The sequence below is a fragment of the Lissotriton vulgaris genome, unplaced genomic scaffold, assembly GCF_964263255.1.
Source record: "Lissotriton vulgaris unplaced genomic scaffold, aLisVul1.2 SCAFFOLD_699, whole genome shotgun sequence".
Lineage (NCBI taxonomy): Eukaryota > Metazoa > Chordata > Amphibia > Caudata > Salamandridae > Lissotriton > Lissotriton vulgaris.
This window is the reverse complement of record NW_028240948.1, coordinates 487,348-506,413: the sequence shown is the minus strand read 5'-3', so window position 1 is coordinate 506,413 and position 19,066 is coordinate 487,348.

Here is a 19,066-nt window from a genome sequence, read left to right as displayed (position 1 = left end):
AGAGCAAAAATAAGAAAACAGTCAATTTGCAATTTATTTATGTTCTGCTTGATACTGCCAATAACAGAAAAACCTAAACCTTTGATCTAAAAGTAAAACAAACTGGATTTCTGAAAAAAGAAGACAATAAAAACTCCCCTGGGCGGAACAATGAATGACTCAAGTGCAAACTGTGACTCAAAAAATAATCTACGACAAATAAGCAGAACAATATTATTTACTAAATATAATCATAATTGACTCAAATTATAAACACGATACAACACAAATAACTTACATTTGAATACATAGACCTACACACACACACACACACATATATGTATATATATATATATATATCTGCCTCTTTCACTCACAAAACATAAGTATTTGAAAACGTAATTCAATAGAATTCTTTGGATTTCAAAGGACAAAGGTGTCAAGAAATGAGCCCGCTGTGCCCGTCGGCAAGTATCGGGGGATTATGCTTGGGACCACCTTCTTAGGATACTAAATGTTTTGCACCATTCATAACCACAGAGCCAACTGATTTTACTTTTTCAAATGTTCACATTCTAAGTACAATGTTAGACAGATTTGTTATGAAAGAAGGACAGCAAAATTAGAGGAAATTTTGTTTACACCAGTGTTTGCCCAGGTGCACATCGACTAAAACAAATCCTCTGTTTCATTCCCTATAATACCAGGAAAAAAACAGTCCAAATTAGTTTTTATTCCACTTTTTCCCCCTCGCTCCAGCACCATAAACCCACCCTGGTCTCCATCCCCCTTCTCGAGAGGGATCACTTGCACTGTGCATTACATGGAAACCGTCTCTTTGCACTGTGCTACCACTGCTTGCATCATGATGTGATTTAACCATTGATAGGCGACTCTACATACAATCACATATTGCCCATTGGAGCTCTTCCCCTAAATATCAAAATTCCACCTCAAGTCTTTTGTTCCAATTTGGCACCACCACTACCAGGGCCCTTGAGCCTGCTACCTTACTTCACCTTATAGAGGTGCTGGCCATGACCTTAAGACTCAAAGTGTTTTTTTATCGAGGATATTAAATAGAAAAGAAATACTGAAAATATACCTATGCAGAAGGTGAGCTTTATGACAAGGAACCCAGGGAGCGAAATGAGGGCCCGCTGCACTCAATGAGAGGTCTGGGGCTTCAAGTCAGGAGACCGGAATTGGAGAATCTTGGAGCCCTCTCACTTTGAAAAAGGGTTATTCACGGACAGGCATTTCTTTGTAAAAGTCCCCATTACTCATTTAACTCATTTATCAGCAATATATGTGCTACTTATGGCTTTACAATCCTTTGGTGTTTTTGACCAGGGAAAAAAACACCATCTACAGAATGGACAGGAGCAAAAATAAAACCTTTTGCCCCATTCAGTATTACAGTCGGGAAATTGGGGTGAACCCATTTTCCCAAGTTTGCTGCAGGTGTGTCTTTAATATGGTGTATGGTCTCTACTATGTTAACAAGCAGAAAAACACCCCTCCCCCCATTTGGAGGTCACACCAATGTTAGCGACACACACACAATCTAGATCTACTTCTGGTCCCACCCATCAGTGGTACATCATGAAATCCAGGTGAGAAATCATTCACATTTAGAACTCTTTTTTTCCTTATGATGTTTGCATGTCTATCATATTTCTTCCCACAGTCTCCTACCCTCCAGATTACATAGTCATTTTTTTTCTCTCGCCTCAGGAGAAGGTATGGGAGCCTACGGGCAGTCCTGAACTTCTGGTGAAAACTCTAATCATTTTGCAAGCCCAGGTTATTATTATTATTATTATTAATGAGTTTTATATCGCGCGTGGTTACCCTTGGGCATCCCAGCGCTCATCCAGAGAGACACACCATAGCAGGAAACAAAAGCGTTAGGCAGGGAACAAATGGGTCTTTAAAAGTTTGCGAAAACGTAAGGTGCCCGTTTCGGAGCGCAGGTCCAGCGGGAGGGAGTTCCACAATGTTGCCACATTTATGGAAAATCTTCTACCACCGGTCCTGGCCTTCCTTACTCTCGCGACTTGCAACAGATGTTGGTGATCTGAGCGAAGGGAACGGGGGGCCTTGTAGGATTGCACCATACCCCGTAGGATAGGTGGCCCTTTCCCCTGCAGAATTTTGTGGGCCATACAAAGTGCTTTGAACTTCACCCTCTCTCTAATAGGGAGCCAATGAAGCGCCTTCAGCGCGGGGCGGGCTGATTGCCGCCTGGGAAGGTCCGTCAAGAGCCTGGCAGCAGCATTTTGTACTTGCTGCAGTTTGTTTAAAGTTGATTCTGGAGCCCCCAGAAACAGCGCATTGCTGTAATCCAGCCGTGAAATGATGAGCCCCTGAATTAGTAACCTCCTGGAGGCTATCGGGAGGAGGGGTAGGATCTTCCGGGCTGACCGGAGCAGGCCGAAACACACACCTGCGGTCTTTTTAGCGTGTGACTTAAAAGACAGGTCCTGCTCCAGCCACACCCCCAAGCTCTTAATCTCCTGTTTGGGGGTGGGTGGCGCTCCCAGACAACTAGGCCAGCTACTGGGGGAAAAGGAGGGAGGGGAGTTCCCCAGCATCATCAGTTCAGTTTTTGAATCGTTAAGTTTAAGTGCTGAGTTGCACATCCAAGTAAAGATCCTAGCTAAACATGTGTGCAGCCGATCGGGTTGATTCGCTGACTGGGGAAGCCCTACCACCAACTGGGTATCATCAGCGTAGCTGATAATCTTGATACCCAGTGGCAGCACCACACTCTCCAGTGGGGCCATATAAATGTTGAACAATGTGGGGCTCAACGATGAGCCCTGTGGCACACCACACTGGAGAGGGACCGATGTTGACTTCTCGTGGCCTTCCCAGACCTCAAACGTCCGGTCTTCCAAGAAGGACGCGAGCCATTTCAGGGCCATCCCGGAGACCCCCACCCCCGACAGCCGTTGGGAGTAACACCTGGTGGTCTACGGTGTCAAATGCCGCACTGAGGTCCAGGAGGATCACTGCCACCGATCCCCCTGAATCCAAAATGCTCCTGGCATTCTCCACGACTGCCAGCAAGGCAGTGTCCGTCCCCTGGCCGGGGCGAAAACCCGTTTGGGAGTCACCCAAAAGGGAGTTGGATTCCAAAAAACCCGATAGGCGACTATTCACAAGTTTCTCCGCCACCTTGCTAAGGCCGGGGAGCAGGGAAATAGGCCTAAAGTTAGCAAGGTCGGCGGGGTCAAGGCTAGGCTTCTTCAGGAGAGCCTTAACTACCGCTCCCTTCCAACTGGGGGGCACCACTCCTTGAGTGAAGGATAGATTTATAAGGTCCGTCACTGGGCCGCCGATGGTAGAGGCTACCTGCTTCAGATATTTCATCGGTATAGGGTCTCTCGGAGACCCACTATTCACGGTCGCCAGGACCCTGAGAGCTTCTTCCACAGTGACTGAACCGAAGGAGTCCAGCTCCGCTGTCCGCACCCCGGGCTGAGACCCTGGGTTACCAACAGAGAGTGTCTCCTGGGCTGGCCGAGGTAGGGATGCCAAGATGTTTTCTATTTTGGTTTTGAAGAAAGAGGCAAGTTCTGAGCATTTCTCACGTGGGTTGTCGTGAATGACCGGAGGTTCGGGAGTTTTCAAGAGTTCTCTGATGACCTTAAACGATTCTTTCGAGGAGTTGGAAGAGAGACCTATTCTCTCCTTGAAAAACTCAGATTTCTCTACCCGGATGGCGGATTTATAGGTACTAAGAGCCGCCCGATATTCACTCCGGCTCACTTCGCCCCGGTCCTTCCTCCAGGCCCTCTCCAACCTCTTGCAGCCCTTCCTCAGTGTTCTCAGCTCTGGCGTGTACCAGGGAGCTGATCCCACTCTCCTACCCCTAGTAAGAAGTCTTTTCTTAGGGAGGATGGCATCGAGCGAGTTGGTCAGCCAGGTGTTTAGATTCTCGTCAGCTACCAACGGGTCAGGCCCGGAAGAGGGCCGGGACGCCTCCAAGTGTACCGCCCAGATGTCCACTGGGAGCCTAGACCAGGCTCTTTCCACCGTGTATACCGTGGGTGTTGATGCCACTGGGACATCAAACTGCCACCGGGCCGGAACCATGAAATGGTCTGTCCAGGGCAAAGCCAGCGCGGGCAGTACTTTAAGGCGATCCGAGTTTGAGAAAATAGGATCGAGCAGGTGTCCCTTCCCGTGCGTTGCACCCGAATTGACCAGGTTAATCTCAAATGCTTTAAGATCGCACTGCAGATCTACTCCCAGGGAATTAAAGGGGTCATCGAAATGGATGTTAAAATCCCCCAATGCCACAAAGTTGTCAATGGAGGAGGCAAGGAGCGCAACCGTTTCTAGAAAGGAATTGAGGAAATTACCCATAGTCCCAGGTGGGCGGTAAATAAGGAGGCCAGTCAAGGACGCGGTGGGCGACAAGCGTAGGGAGAACTGACAGCTCTCGCAGTTGCTCATCCCTCCATCCTGAGCCTTACAGATGAACGTATCCCTGTAAAGGATGGCAATTCCTCCTCCCCGCCCCACTGGTCTGTCTAGATGAAATATAAGGAAACCAGGTGGAAGTGCTCTGACCATATCCGGGCCGGAGCAGGAAGAGATCCAGGTCTCTGTTAAAAACAACACATCCAGCTTATGGTCAAGAATAAGGGAGTTGATTTCTGTCGCGTGACTGGGTAGGGACCGGCAATTCAACAGGGCTATTGATAACACGGATTTGTCTGAGGCCGTATCTTGACCTGTATTACAGGCCCCGCAAGGCAGGAACGGTTGTCCTCCCTCGTGAGCAAACCTACATGTGGTGAATTTCAAAGACCACCAAGCCAGGAGTTCCTCCCTCATATACCTGATGCGAGTTGGAGATGGCTCCCGTGAATCGGGCAGGGAGACCAGCCCTGAGCCCGTCTGGGCCCGGACGGGCACAGACGGGCTGAACTCTGGCGTAACTCCGGCGTCAATCCGGCGTCCCCGCTGCGCGTGGCCGCTGCTCGTCAGCATGGCTGCCTATATGCTCGCCTAGCGAGTAGAAAGAGGACTTGCGCACGCGATGAGACCCACTCACCCAATATGGCCGCCACGAGTCAGGGGCAGAGGACCCGCAAAGAGCGGTGAAATACCACAATTATGGTGCGAGTGTGATGGCAGAGGTGGGAGTATGCGAGGCCAGGCTTCTAAAAACCGGGGATAAGTGTCCAAAACAAGAATTAAAGTAAAGACAAAAACAGGTATTTAAAAACAAGGAGCTGCCAAAAACAAGCGCTGCAGGTATGGCGCTAACACTGGAATAGCCCTCTCTACACTCTGCCGATCTCTAGATAGGTTTGCAACACACAAATACTTATACATGGTATGTGACCTGTACTCCGAGATCACTGAGGACACAAATGTACGTTCCACTATGTAACAGACAACATGCACCAGCTATTAGAACACTTGGCACAGACAAGACACAGCTCAGATGCTCCTTATAGTTGGGTAGAACCCAGCTCACAGCAGTACCAACCATGATAATGAATATTCACACAACCACAAAGTGCCCAACAATTCACAAATAAATGGACTTAAAGGGATACGGTGGACCACAACAAGGCACTATAGCCTATTATCACTACACATACCTCAAGCCAGGTCAATGCGCATAATCCTTTCAATGATACGTACCTAGGCTGATATAGAGTCACTTAACAGCCCTAACACATCTATAATCAAACAAATAGATGAAATGTTAATAGCAGATAATCCAACAGAAAACAGGCTTTAGTTGGTGACAGAATCTTTGAAACCAGGATGTAGGGTACTCGAATCCAATAGCTCTTCAAGGTCATACACAAGGTAATAGAGCGCTACCCAAACGTATGTTATGATAACAAATACATTCCTTGAACCACCCATCATCTAACTTTGTTCAGAAGGCCTGACCTTCAGGGGTGTGGACACAACATTGTACAAACAACCTCTCCGAGTGGTATTAAAACTCTATTGTAGATATAAAGAAATATATAATTGACAAAATTGAGTAAAATATTTGGCCACAATCTTGTTTTACTAAATCCTCAGAGGAAACAATTAATGGGAGCATATAATTTTGTGTAAGTGCTAAATAAACTCCCCAAAAATCAAGTAGCTTGTCACAACAATGGCAGAGAATATTTTACAAAGACTACCACGTGGAAAAAAATGTGACGGCATCTGAAGACCACCAAAAATGTTCATGTGCAGAGTCCACTTTAGAAATACACAGCTTACCTGCCCAACAGCCTCAACCAATAGTACATTAAAGCCATCACGGACAGCGGCCATATAGTGCCACCACAGATGGCTTGTAGAGGGTACGGATTGCAGTGTATAGCTATGATGCTATGAGAATGGAATCACCTAAATGAGAAATTTCTCTAGGGTACAAAATATTCTTGCACCGCAACTGTCTCATTACCCTAGTCCGTTCATTGTACCCTTCTGGACTTTATACCTACTATATAAGACTTTGGGTTTAAACGTGCCGTGGTTTTCCAGGTTTTTGCCTTGCATTAGGTCAACTGATTGGATGTTATTCTCCAGCAATATTGTCATGGGAGGTAATGGCATCTTCTTCCGCCACGTTTTATTAGCGTACATGTTTTGGGCCATTATTTTGTGCGGATTTTCCGCACTCTGTGCATCACTTTAACCCAGATTATTTAAAATGTACATATGGAATTACACACATTCATGTCGCACAATTATTTCAATAACTGGCGTGAATGTGTATAATTCTGTTATACATACTCAATACATTTTTTAATTACATGGGCAAAAACTGTCTTGCAGAGGATCCATACAGCGACTTCACAGTCCTATTCGATTAAATAAGACACTGCTTTTATGTGCTGAACAAGGCTTCGTTGATTATATACAAGATGCAGTTGTTTCGAATCCTTCGCAGAGGAGATTCCAAATGTAGTCCATTCTCATCAGCTGGACGAGTGACTACTTAAAACGTCTACATACCATAACATCTCAATAAATTGTTTTCTTATTCTGAAAGGTAGAGGCCAAACTATGCAATGTTCTGAGAACTTTTTATTTGCAATGCTTCCGAATTGGAATTATCTGAACCACCATTGGCTAAACTGAAAACCCAACGCTCGATGACCATCTATGAAACACACAGGGAGGGAAAACAACTCGCAAGAACTCGTGGCTGCAAGAGTGGGTCGAAATAAGGTACTAAAACAATCCGCATCATTATTTAAAAAGGAACACACACTCCCTGAATCCTAGCCGGCATTATAAAGAACACAGCCAAAGTAGTAGTGGTGTGTATGGGGAGGGCGTGTCATAAATATGCAAAAATATGAATCTTTTAAATGAAGATGACGTCTCCCCACCTGACAGTGCACTTAACAGCTGCGTTCCTTGCCAGCCTGGGGGCTGGCTGCACACCCTGTTCTGAAGCTGCACTTCCCCGTGGCTGCTGCATTAAGGGGATTAGCTTTTTTTGAAACAAGACAATCTGTGCGCGCGCCAAGACGCAGCGCTGATCTTACTGTAATTGACTGGCCAAAAAAGCATCTCAGGAAAGGAGGACGGGTCACGGATGACGCGGGCCTGCAGCCGACGCCTCTTTCTGCAGGTTTTGAGGACGCACTGCAGAAGCAGCTGCCCTTGCTTCAGTAGGACTATTCTGTCGAAAAGAAACAAGGGACGTGCGAGCTCAGCTCCTAAACCCAAGGAAACAAAATACGCAGGACTGCCCTTCCCAAGGGGCGTGAAGGCTCCTCTGTGATTATGGTAGGCGAGGTAGTGTCTTTTTTTTCTTGCGTAGCAGAATATATGTTTTAGGCTTGCTACGCTGCCGGGAGGTAGGGAGTGCTCAAGAGAAAAATTCTTCAATACTTTTCCTTGCAAAATCCACATGGAACACCACCTGCCTGCAAGAATAAATGACCTCGAGTACCTTTCCCGCGTGGTGGTCCAGTGTCACGAGACATTTTAGCTCCAACTGGGTCATCCACCAAGAGGAGTTCTGCAGATTCTAAACGCAAAGCAACAGTAAACTCCATAAATGTAGGTAGCTGAATCTGATGTATGCATGATGACGCTATTCGAATAATACGGGCCGAACTACAAATTCCATTGGCCATGGTGTCACAATCCAAGTCCAATGGCCTTTGGTAGTGCCAACTCAAGGTGGTCACCTAGTCTTGGGACCGCGAGCCAAAGAGTGGTTTAAGGCATGAATCCATCTCTCCACTTGATCGGGGTCTACACATAGTGAACCGGGCTTATAATGTCCAGCACAATATTGTGAAAAGGATATATATATATCACACTCCAGTCCGTTGAAATATTAGGCATTTTCAGGCATTATAAACGTCTCCAGGTAACACAACTTGTTCAATGCTATGTTGTTGCTGGAGCTGCAGGCGAAGAGCTGTGACCACACATCGAGCGGGTACATTTTGGGCCTGGCTTCTTTCTTAGTGACAAACAGCCCATACCTCTGGGACTAGGGCCATTTTTACGCCTCCAAGGGTAGTCTGGTGCCCCTAAGGGTGGTGATGTCCTAAGTGCCTGCCAAGTGTTTCTTCAACATAACACAGGTTATACATACACCCCATTTCAGACTGCAGTAACTTACAAGGTAGAGTTGCCTGCATGTATCTCATTACCAGCATGGCATAAGATGCTGCTTCCACCAGTGACACTAATATCGCGTGCAGCTCTCCATAGTTGATGCTTTCGCTGTCGTGTTCAGGTAACCAACGGAAGGAAATCCCTTCTGCCGCATTTCCTCCATCGCAGGCTGCCTCTTTACGTCCTCCACACTTGGGAGCACATTTACTGAAATTTTCTGTGAGGGCTTCTGAAATGTGACAAAATAAAACACCTATTTAGTATACATAAAAAAACGGCTGTGCACGCAGTGATAAACTATTTTGCACCACATGAGCACTTGCGCAAACTTTAGTAAATACACCCTATAGTATCCAAATGACGTTCTTTCCGCGCCACAACACAACCCAACTTACTCCTGATCACAACTGGAACCTACAAGGGGTGCTCCCAAAAGGCGTAGGAGGGTCGGATCCATGCCAGATTTTCAGGATGCTTTACATAAGGTACTTTTACATAAATATATTTAAAGATGGCAGTTGTTATCATAATGATCCATCAAGGTTATTTAAAATATGCAGTAAAAACTGCACATTTTGTGGCATACTTTCTCTAGGAATATTCTTTTCATCCATTTCAGCTAGAAACTTTAATCCATTGTCCCTCATTCCATTTTTTTTAGCATCCATTTATTCTTAAATGATAACCAACACCTAAATATTCTAATTCCAGTCAATGCCCATTTTTAAATATACTTTGAAGAAATTTCAATCTAACTACTACAAAGTATTAAAAAAAACCACAATATGTTATGTGTAATATGGTCCTATATTTCCATCTTAGTGTGCTCATGATATTTACAAATCACTCGGCATTCCGACGTGTGATTTACGAACACCTACATGTAATATTGGACCACACAGTGGATTATACAGTTACCTGTTCTACACACACATATACATATATATATATATATATATATACATACATACATACACATATACATCTACACACACACAACACCAGGGCAGTGACAATAAGAAATGCGTTACTTACCTGTAACTGCAGTTATCCAGTATTAGTGTCTTTCATAGATTCACATAACTGAATCATTCCCCGTCGTCGAGACGGGAGCCTCCGGTATATAAAAAAGTAATGTCCTATAGACATACATATAAAGGAATAGGCCTAAGGATCCCACCTTAGTGTCCTATCTACGTCCTTATGTAAGAAGGACCAAAACAGAGTAGGCCCCAGGGTCCCACCTTGGTAGCCTATCTGTGTCCTTTTGTAAAAAGGACTAAAGTAAAGAGAACCAACCAATCAGCTACCACCTCCTTTTAGAACCTTCCTGTCAGGAGCCTCAGTCTCTCAGATTTTCGTACGCACCAAGCTAGTTAGGCGTAAACTTGTTAGAAAGATAGGTGAGTCCTTCCAGGGGAGGCGGGAGGGTGCATGTGAATCTATGAAAGACACTAATACTGGATAACTGCAGTTACAGGTAAGTAACGCATTTCTTATCCAGTATTTGGTTGTCTTTCATAGATTCACATGCCTGAATCAGAGTAGCAAGCAATACAATATGCACATTCTGTGTTGGTACAGCATATATAAGTCTTCAGATAGTACATATCTGCGACTGTAAATCAACAACATACAATGTCATGTAGTATCTAGTAATAAAGAGATGTGCATACCAGTCAAGGATGGTGGGAAGCAAGAAAGCTCACCTCACTGGAATAGATGGCGAAGCATTGCTCTGCCCACTGCTGCATCTTTCGTCAGCTCAGCATCCAAGCAGTAGTGCCTGGTGAAGGTATGCGGGGACTTCCAGGTCGCCGCTCTACAGATGTCCAGGAGTGGCACTCCAGCAAACAGTGCCGCAGACGTGGACATGGCTCTCGTGGAATGGGCTTTGGCCCGCGAGTCCACAGGCCGCCTAGCCTTGTCATGGCAGAAAGTTATCGCTGAAGAGATCCACCTTGATATACTTTGTTTCGTCAGGGGCATGCCCTTCCTTGGTCTGCTGAATGCAACAAAGAGTTGGGATGATTTTCTGAATTGTCTTGTTCTGTCGATGTAGAATTTGAGGCATCTCTTCAGATCCAATGAATGCAGCGTTCTTTCAGCCGAGGTAGTTGGGTTTGGAAAGAACGATTTTAGAACCACTGGCTCATTAAGATGGAAGTCCGATGGGACTTTGGGTATGAATCGTGGGTTAGTACGCAGGATGACTGTCGTCTCTGAATTGTAAGAAAGGGTCTTGGATGGAGAGGGCTTGCAATTCACCAACCCTTCTGGCTGAGGTTAGGGCCAGGAGGAGGGCCGTCTTCCACAAAAGGAATTTGATATCCGTTTTGTGGATAGGCTCGAAGGGATGCTTCATCAGTTGGTGAAGGACCACGTTGAGGTGCCATGACGGAGGGATAGGTTTTGGCCTTGGAAAGGACCTGAATAGGCCTTTCAGGAATTGTTTGATAAGCCTGTCCGCCCACAGTGAAGGACCCTTAGAAGTTCTTGTGAACCTGGATATTGCTGCTAGGTGTACCTTGATGGACGCATGTGCAAGTCCTGACTGCGCCAGATGCAGTAGATATGGTAGCAGTTGCTGTGGGGTGACATGGAAAGGGTGTAGGCCTTCTGTCGCACACCAGACACAGAAGCGCTTCCATTTAAGAGAATAGGTCTTTTTAGTGCTGTCAGCTCTAGCTTTAGAGAGGACATCTCTACACTCCTGCGGAATGTTCAGGTGGCTGAATTTGCGGTATTCAGGAGCCAGGCTGATAACTTCAGAGGGCCCAGGTTCGGGTGGAGAACCTGTCCTTGGGACATTGTCAGCAGGGTCGGATGACTGTGTAGGCGAAGAGGTGGTTGGATAGGCAGGCGATGAAGTTCCGTGTACCAATGCTGCCTCGGCCAGGATGGGGCGATGAGGATCAGGGTGCAGGGCTCCGACTTCATCTTCCTGATGACCCTGGGTATCAGTGGAAATGGCGGAAAGGCGTAAGCAAACACGTTCTGCCAAGCTATGGAAAATGCATTCCCTAGTGTTCCTGGTTGGGGAAGCCTGCTTGCGAAGCTTGGGCATTTGGCGTTCTCCCTGGTGGCAAAGAGGTCTATCTGCGGGGTTCCCCACTCCGCAAAGATGTAGTTCAGCGCCTCCATGTCCAGTTCCCACTCGTGGGATAGAGACTGTTCCCTGCTCAGGGCGTCCGCCAGGACGTTGTCTTTGCCCGGAACGTATTCGGCCTTGAGTGTTATTCCATGCTCGAGGAGCCAATTCCAGACTCTCTGAGATTCTTGAGAGAGTGAACGAACGCGTCCCTCCCTGTTTGTTCAGGTAGTGCATCGTCATGGTGTTGTCTGTCCGGACGAGCACTGGGGAGTTTCGGATACGTGGGAGGAAAAATTGGAGCGCCAGAAAGACTGCTCTTAGCTCCAGAATGTTGATATGGAGTTTGGATTCCTGCGGCGTCCATTTGCCGTTGATCTGTAGTTCTTATAGGACCGCCCCCAGTCCTCTAGGGATGCGTCCGTTGTGACTACATGTGGTTGCGCCGGAAGCAGGCACGGCAGTCCCTGGGACAGGTGTTTGGTTGACCTCCACCATTGTAGATGGTTGACTATAGATCGTGTGACTCTTATGCGGTCCTCGAAAGATCCCGCATCTTGTGTCCACTGTCTTGACAGTTCTTCCTGAAGGGGGCGCATTTTGAGACGGCAGTGTGGAATGAGCAGAATGCATGAAGACATCATGCCAAGGAGCGATTTGAAGGTACGGACAGTCAGAGTCTTTTTGGATGCCACCAACGTGGCTAAGGAGATAAGTTTCGTTTTTCTCTCCTGCGAGGGGAAGGCTCTCGCGCGTTCCGTGTCCAGGGTCGCTCCAAGGAACGTGATGACTTTGCTTGGTTTCAATGATGACTTCTCTCTGTTGAGAGTCAGGCCTAGTTGGCGGAAAAGATGCAGACAGGCGCTGGAAGACGCGGCCGCGGCTGTTGCCGACGGGGCCTTTACCAGCCAGTCGTCCAGGTATGGGAAAACCTGGTGTCCCTGTTGACGAAGGAAGGCTGCCACATGAGAGAGGCATTTTGTAAATATCCGTGGGGCAGATTTGAGGCCAAACGGGAGAACACGGAATTGGTAGTGGGTTCCTGCTACTGCGAACCTGAGGTACTTCCTGTGTCCTTTGAGGATAGGGATGTGATAGTAGGCGTCCTGTAGATCTAGCGACGTCATGTAGTCGCCTTCTTCCAGGAGTCCCAGGATCTCTTGTAGTGTGACCACACGGAACGACTGTTTCTTTAGGAACACATGGAGCGCTCTCAGGTCGAGGATCGGTCTTCATTTCTTGCCTTTTTTGTGAATTAGGAAGAAGTGTGAGTAGAATCCTTCCCCCCTTTGGGCGTGTGGAACTTTTTCTATTGCGCCCTTTTGAAGCATGGAAGCTATTTCCTGAAGAAGCAGCCGTAGGTGTCTGTGAGGCCGCTTGGCTGGTGGAGTTGTTGGGGGATTTGAAAGAAATTCCAGTGAGTGACCGAATTGGAGAAGTTGTAAAACCCACCGGTCCGTCGTTATTTGTCGCCAATTCTGCAGGAAGAAGGAGAGTTTTCCTCCAAGTCTTAAAGAAGTTGATGGTGGAAGGGCTGGCCAATGGGAAGAGTCATTGGCGATTGCCAGCAGGTCTCTTTTGGCTTTTTCCCCTGTAGGACGATTTGTCTTACGAAGTTTGACGCCCCGTCTGGTTTTGACGCTGTTGGAACTGCGTATTGCCCTGGGAGTACGAGTAGGAGGACCTATTTTGGTAGGAACCTCTGTACGTAGATTGTCCTCTCCCTCTGTTGCCACGAAAGGACTGATTTCTAGATTGTAGAGTTCCCAGAGCTCTGGCTGTATCAGTGTCCTTTTTGATTGTGGTGAGGGCTTCATCGATCTTTTCGCCAAAAAGATGTTCTCCATCATACGGCATGTCAATTATTTTAGTTTGAACTTCCTGGCGGAAGGAGGTGGCCTTAAGCCAACCCTGACGTCTTAGAACAGCGGCGCCCGCCAGCTGTCTGAAGCCAGTCATGGCTACGTCGATGGCACAGTCAATCAATTCAGAAGCCGATGTTTGGCCCTCTAGGAGTAGCGAGTGTGCCTCCTCTTTCAAATCCTCTGGCAGGTTAGCGAGGTAGGGCGCGATGTCCGCCCAGCGCTGACGGTTGTAGCGGCCCAGGAGTGCAATAGAATTTGCGATCTTCACCGTCGTTGCAGACGAGGTGGAAAAGCGTTTTCCGATGGCATCCAGTTTCCTGCCTTCTTTATCGGGTGGTGTTGATAAGGGAGACGCAGGGTTGCGCGAATTCTTCTGCGCTGCTTGAGTAACCACGGAGTCCGCCTTGGGGTGACCTGTGAGGCATGCTGGTGCCGAAGATGTAGCTTTGTATTTTTTGTCAAGCCTGGGCACTATTACTTGCAGAGAAGCTGGCGTCTGCATGAGTTGTTTGCCCTGTTTCAGTAGGTAGTCAATAATCGGGATCGATCTTGTTGTCTTTTTCGCTGGTTCCTTAAAATCATAGAGGAAACATTCAGTCTCCTGTGTTTCCATGGAACCTTTTGGCTGCCCTCTCAATGAGGTTGTGGAAGCCACCAATGTCTGCGGGTGGAGACTCCGAAGACTGTGGCTCTGGAGAGGCCGGAGAGTGAGTGACGTAGTCTTGGTCTGCGCCAGGGTCTGAGTCATTATCGCGGACTTCCCCCTCTTCATGGTCTCTCTCATCGTCGTCGGACGAGATGGCGTCTTGTGCTGGATCCTGAGTTCTAGGAAGTACCAGCGGAGGGGGCTTATGTCTTGGTACAGGAGCAGGTACCTGCGGAGCTGGAGGAGCAACAGGAGTGGATTTTTCTGGAAACCGCTCTTTATAGTCTATGATGAGGAATTGTAGGTCTGAAACGATGGATGCAGGCAGGCACACCATTGGTGTCACTTGTGTGTGTACCTGGGTATGGACAGTTTGATCCACATATTCCTCAACATCTTGTTCCTCATCTGTACTCTGGCACTTAAGGACCAGTTCCAAAGGGCTAGTGGCTTGGGTAAACAGTTCCTCATCCAGTTCCTGGTCCTGTAAGAAGCAGGATGGTGTTAGTTGTTGCACCTTACTAGGGGATGTCATGTCCGGTGTGATTGGCTTTTTGGTAATCTTTATCGTGACATGGGACGTCTGGGCATCCATAGCATGTGAGAGCAGCTCAGACTCCTTCCAGGTACTAGTTGCCGTCGACGCCTGTGTCGACGGTGCCACCAAAGAGCTTTCCGTCGTCGGCGGAATTTTACTCTTCGTCGACGGTATGTCCGTCGACGATGCCCTCGTCGACGTTGTTCTCGTCGACGACAGCTTTTACGTCGTCGCCGGCTTCGTCGCCGTCGCGCTCCTCGTCGACGAAGGAGGCTTCGTCGACGTTGCGGCTTTCATCGACTGTGTGGTCGTCGATGTCTTCGGCGTCGACCGCGTCGTCGACGACGTAGTCCTAGTCGTCGGGGGAACAGTAGATGGCACCGGTCTACTCGCCGACGATGAAGGCGTCGTTCTCGTCGATGAGGAAGACGCCGACGAGGCCGTCGTCGTCGACACTGTAGTCGTCGACGTAGAGACTGTTTTCAGCGCTGAGGGGGCCATCGACGTGGTTGTCGTCGTCGGAATCAGCGGCTGCATCCTGGAGACAGGAGGCTCCTTGTCGGACACAGGTGGCTTGCCCTCTGATGACTTCTTGGCCTTCCTAGGAGGGGTGTCTGAGGGGCCAGGAGATGAAACCCTAGGCCTCTTCAAGGAGAACTGCGAGGCGCCAGACATGCTCTCACCTTCTGAAACCAGGTCGCTCTCAGGTTTGTTCTTAAGCCTGTTCAGCCAAATCAGAAGATGTCCTTCACGGTCCTTTTGGGTTTTATGTGAGAATGTTCGACATATTCTGCAGTCCTTGGCCTGGTGGTGGGGGTAGAGGCAGTATAAACAGGTCTCATGTTTATCCTCCACGTGCAGCCTCTTTTTGCCACAAGAGGTACAGGCCCGAAATAGTCCTTTTTTCTGGCTATCAGCCATGGCAAAAAAGCTGTGAAAATATTGAGTTTTGATGAAAAGAAGAAGTTTCCTGAGGAGAACTCAGGTGGAGACTCCCTAGCACAACATGCGGTAGAAAGTCTGAGAGACTGAGGCTCCTGACAGGAAGGTTCTGGAAAGAGGTAGTAGCTGATTGGTTGTTTCTCTTTACTTTGGTCCTTTTTACAAAAGGACACAGATAGGCTACCAAGGTGGGACCCCTGGGCCTACTCTGTTTGGTCCATCCTACATAAGGACCTAGATAGGATGGTAAGGTGAGACCCTTAGGCCTATTCTTTTATATGTATGTCTTAGGACATTACTTTTTTATATACCGGAGGCTCCCGTCTCGACGGCTGGGAATGATTCAGGCATGTGAATCTATGAAAGACACCCAAATACTGGATAAATATAGCTCCATAACTTAGGATATTTAGAGCAACTCTACTAATAAATACATTACTACAGTGCAAAGGTCAAATTCTAGTTTATTTTGACAGTATCTTGAAATTCACATGAGAAAATCATTGTTTACTGCCTACTTTACATGTGGAAACAACTCTTGAAATCCACACAAGGCCTCTTCAATGTGATTTTACCTTACTGCACAATTATAACCCCTTGCAACCAGGTATTGGTAACACACATATATATATATATACATTATATATATATATATATATATATATATATATATATATATATATATATATATATATATATATATACAGACTCGCACATACACAGAATGTAAGATGTCATTTATGGCAATTGCTAAGGTGGGTGAGTGGCATGGTCTCACACTGGAGGCCCTCTATACACACACACATATATATATATATATATATATATATATATTATATACATATATATTCCCAACATGCTATTTAGAACAACATATACAGAACTGTAAGAAGGTGAAGAGATAATTTCTACCATTTTTTAAGGCAAACCTCTCCGGAAGTAAACTCAGAACTTCACGATCCATAGATTTTAATCATTTTTTATAAAACAACACAATTATACAGAACTAAAAATGAATCACTTTATAAATATTGTAAACCGTACAAAATTACTCAGACATTGAAGACTTTGAAATATATTCTCAATAGATAACATTTCTAATGCTAGCATGAAGCTTGAGTGAAGCCGCTCATGGTCACCGGTTGGTATACTCACTCACACAGCTCGGGGAATGAGAAACTTACATCATCAAACTAGGTTGAAACAGCAGGAGAGCTGCAGTCTGCTGGTGCCACTAAATAGACAGAAGTGCTCGGAGCAAAGCATCTACATTTCAGGAAATAAGTCTGGCTAACATTCCATTCCATCAATTTAGCTCATTTGAGCTATTGCAGAAGGGGATACATATAAACAACTTGGAACGGACATTAAAGGGGCAGCCCCTTGGAACAACTTGGAACGGACTTTAAAGGGACAGCCCCAGACTGAACTGCAAGGCCAGGAAAAGACAAGAGACCTCAGATGTTGACAAGTGCTGGTCCTCTGGTGAGAAGCGTTCTGAAGTCTGGCTTTCCATCTGCGTTTCCGCTCGGGTCACATCCTGTGCATCACACAATCCCGGATATTGCATCACTAGCACATAATGTACAGTACCGCAACGAAGGTGTAAACTCGCATGCCAAGTCACGCAAAATGTTCTCAAATGGCATGTGATCCACCAGCAAAGTCGAGGCACTTTACAAGTTTACCCTCCTCCGCGCGGCTTTACGGCACATTGATGCTTCAGAACACACGTCCATCAGGCGTGCTCGCCACACATCAACATGATACAAATGTATTGAAAAACAGTTTTGAGCTTTATGATATTTGTTTTTGATCCGTGCCTTAAAAGGGAGTGTTTTCAGCAGAGTGAATGAATTCTTGATTGAACATAGGTAAGACCGGTTGGCAGCTCGGAGCCTGGGGCATCAGTGGTCCCGCAGTGAGGGCCACTGGGGCCCAGCAGAAGATGCAGCGCGAGCTGGGACCTCACGAGAGGGGAGGTCCCCGCTTTCCCCTTTTCACCCCATCGCCAGCACTACTGTTAGAAAATAGGATCCTGCATAGCAGGGGCGGCTCTAGGCTCATGGCGGCCCTGGGCAGGGAGCGTAGGTAAGGGGCCCCGGAAGAGGGAGTTCGGGCGGGGCAGAGCGCGAAGGCCAGGGAAGAAGGGGGGGGGGCTTAGGGTGTTTGGAAGTGGAACAGAGCCGGAGGCCACCAAATCCCTGCCAGGGGCCGCCACGCAAATATGTATCCATCCTCGGAGGATTATTATATTAAGGATATATGTTGGTGTGGTGGCCCCTGGGGTTTGGTGGCCATGTGCAGGTGCACAGCTTGCACATGCCTAAGGCTGCCCCTGTGCATAGACTTGCACTTCTGCGTCACCTGCTGCCCTTTAAATGGGCAGTCCTGTGAACGTCACAATAGGTCTCAGAACCAAAGTAGACGTCAGAAAACAAAGGCAGCGATTTTAAACAAACCGGTGTAGGTAGGTATGCCATACACAGTGGGTGAACACCCTCAAACTTGTGTGTATGTGGGGTTTATTACATTTTTACTACCTGCTAAACTCGAAGATGTACTCCTCTCCTATCATAGGCTGGACTAAACTGCCAGCTAGGAGGGAGGGGGTGGGGGGGACAAAACCCCCAAAATGAGTGGGGTGTGGGGAAAATGTTCCCCCATGGAGAAAACGAGCACCATGCCCAAATACACTATTGCTACGCATTTGTGTGTGTATAAACGTACTCGTCTACAGTAATGCATATGAAAATGCTTATGCATGCGACTAATAAAAGAAACTGAAAAATATGACTACTTCCCTGGAGTGCTGCTGGAATTCAACAATTCTAAAGAAAATTAATGTAACTCTTCTGTACACATAGGCGCACACCTAGAAACCTAGACAAAAGGGTGTTTTTAGTAGACGAAACATTGGGGAAACACCTAATATCAGCATCTCTTAGGATAGCTGAGGAATATTTTGTTTGCCTTTTTTCCCTTCTTCAATTGGCCTCCGGGGTTTGGCTGAACAATGACAAGAGGCTGCAATTGGGGGGTGGGATAATCTTTAGAAATACTTTTACCTTCTCAGGACTGAGGTGGCACGGGTCAAGGGGACAAGTTTCACCAGATATGCCTGTGTGCAGGATGACAGGTTCTGGTTGGCTACAGATGGTCCTATCAGAACAGAGAAGGGGGAGGGTTTGGTTGCATCATTTCTGTGACTTTGGGGAATGGCAATGGTAGGTGCTGCAAGCCTAGTGGCCCAACAAGGCAAAGCACAGCAGCAGAGAACAAATCCAATATGGTCCCCCACATATGAAAATACCTTCATCCTAGTGTGAAAAGAATGTGAATGTTGATGGTGACACCATCTCAGGGTGCCATATACAAAA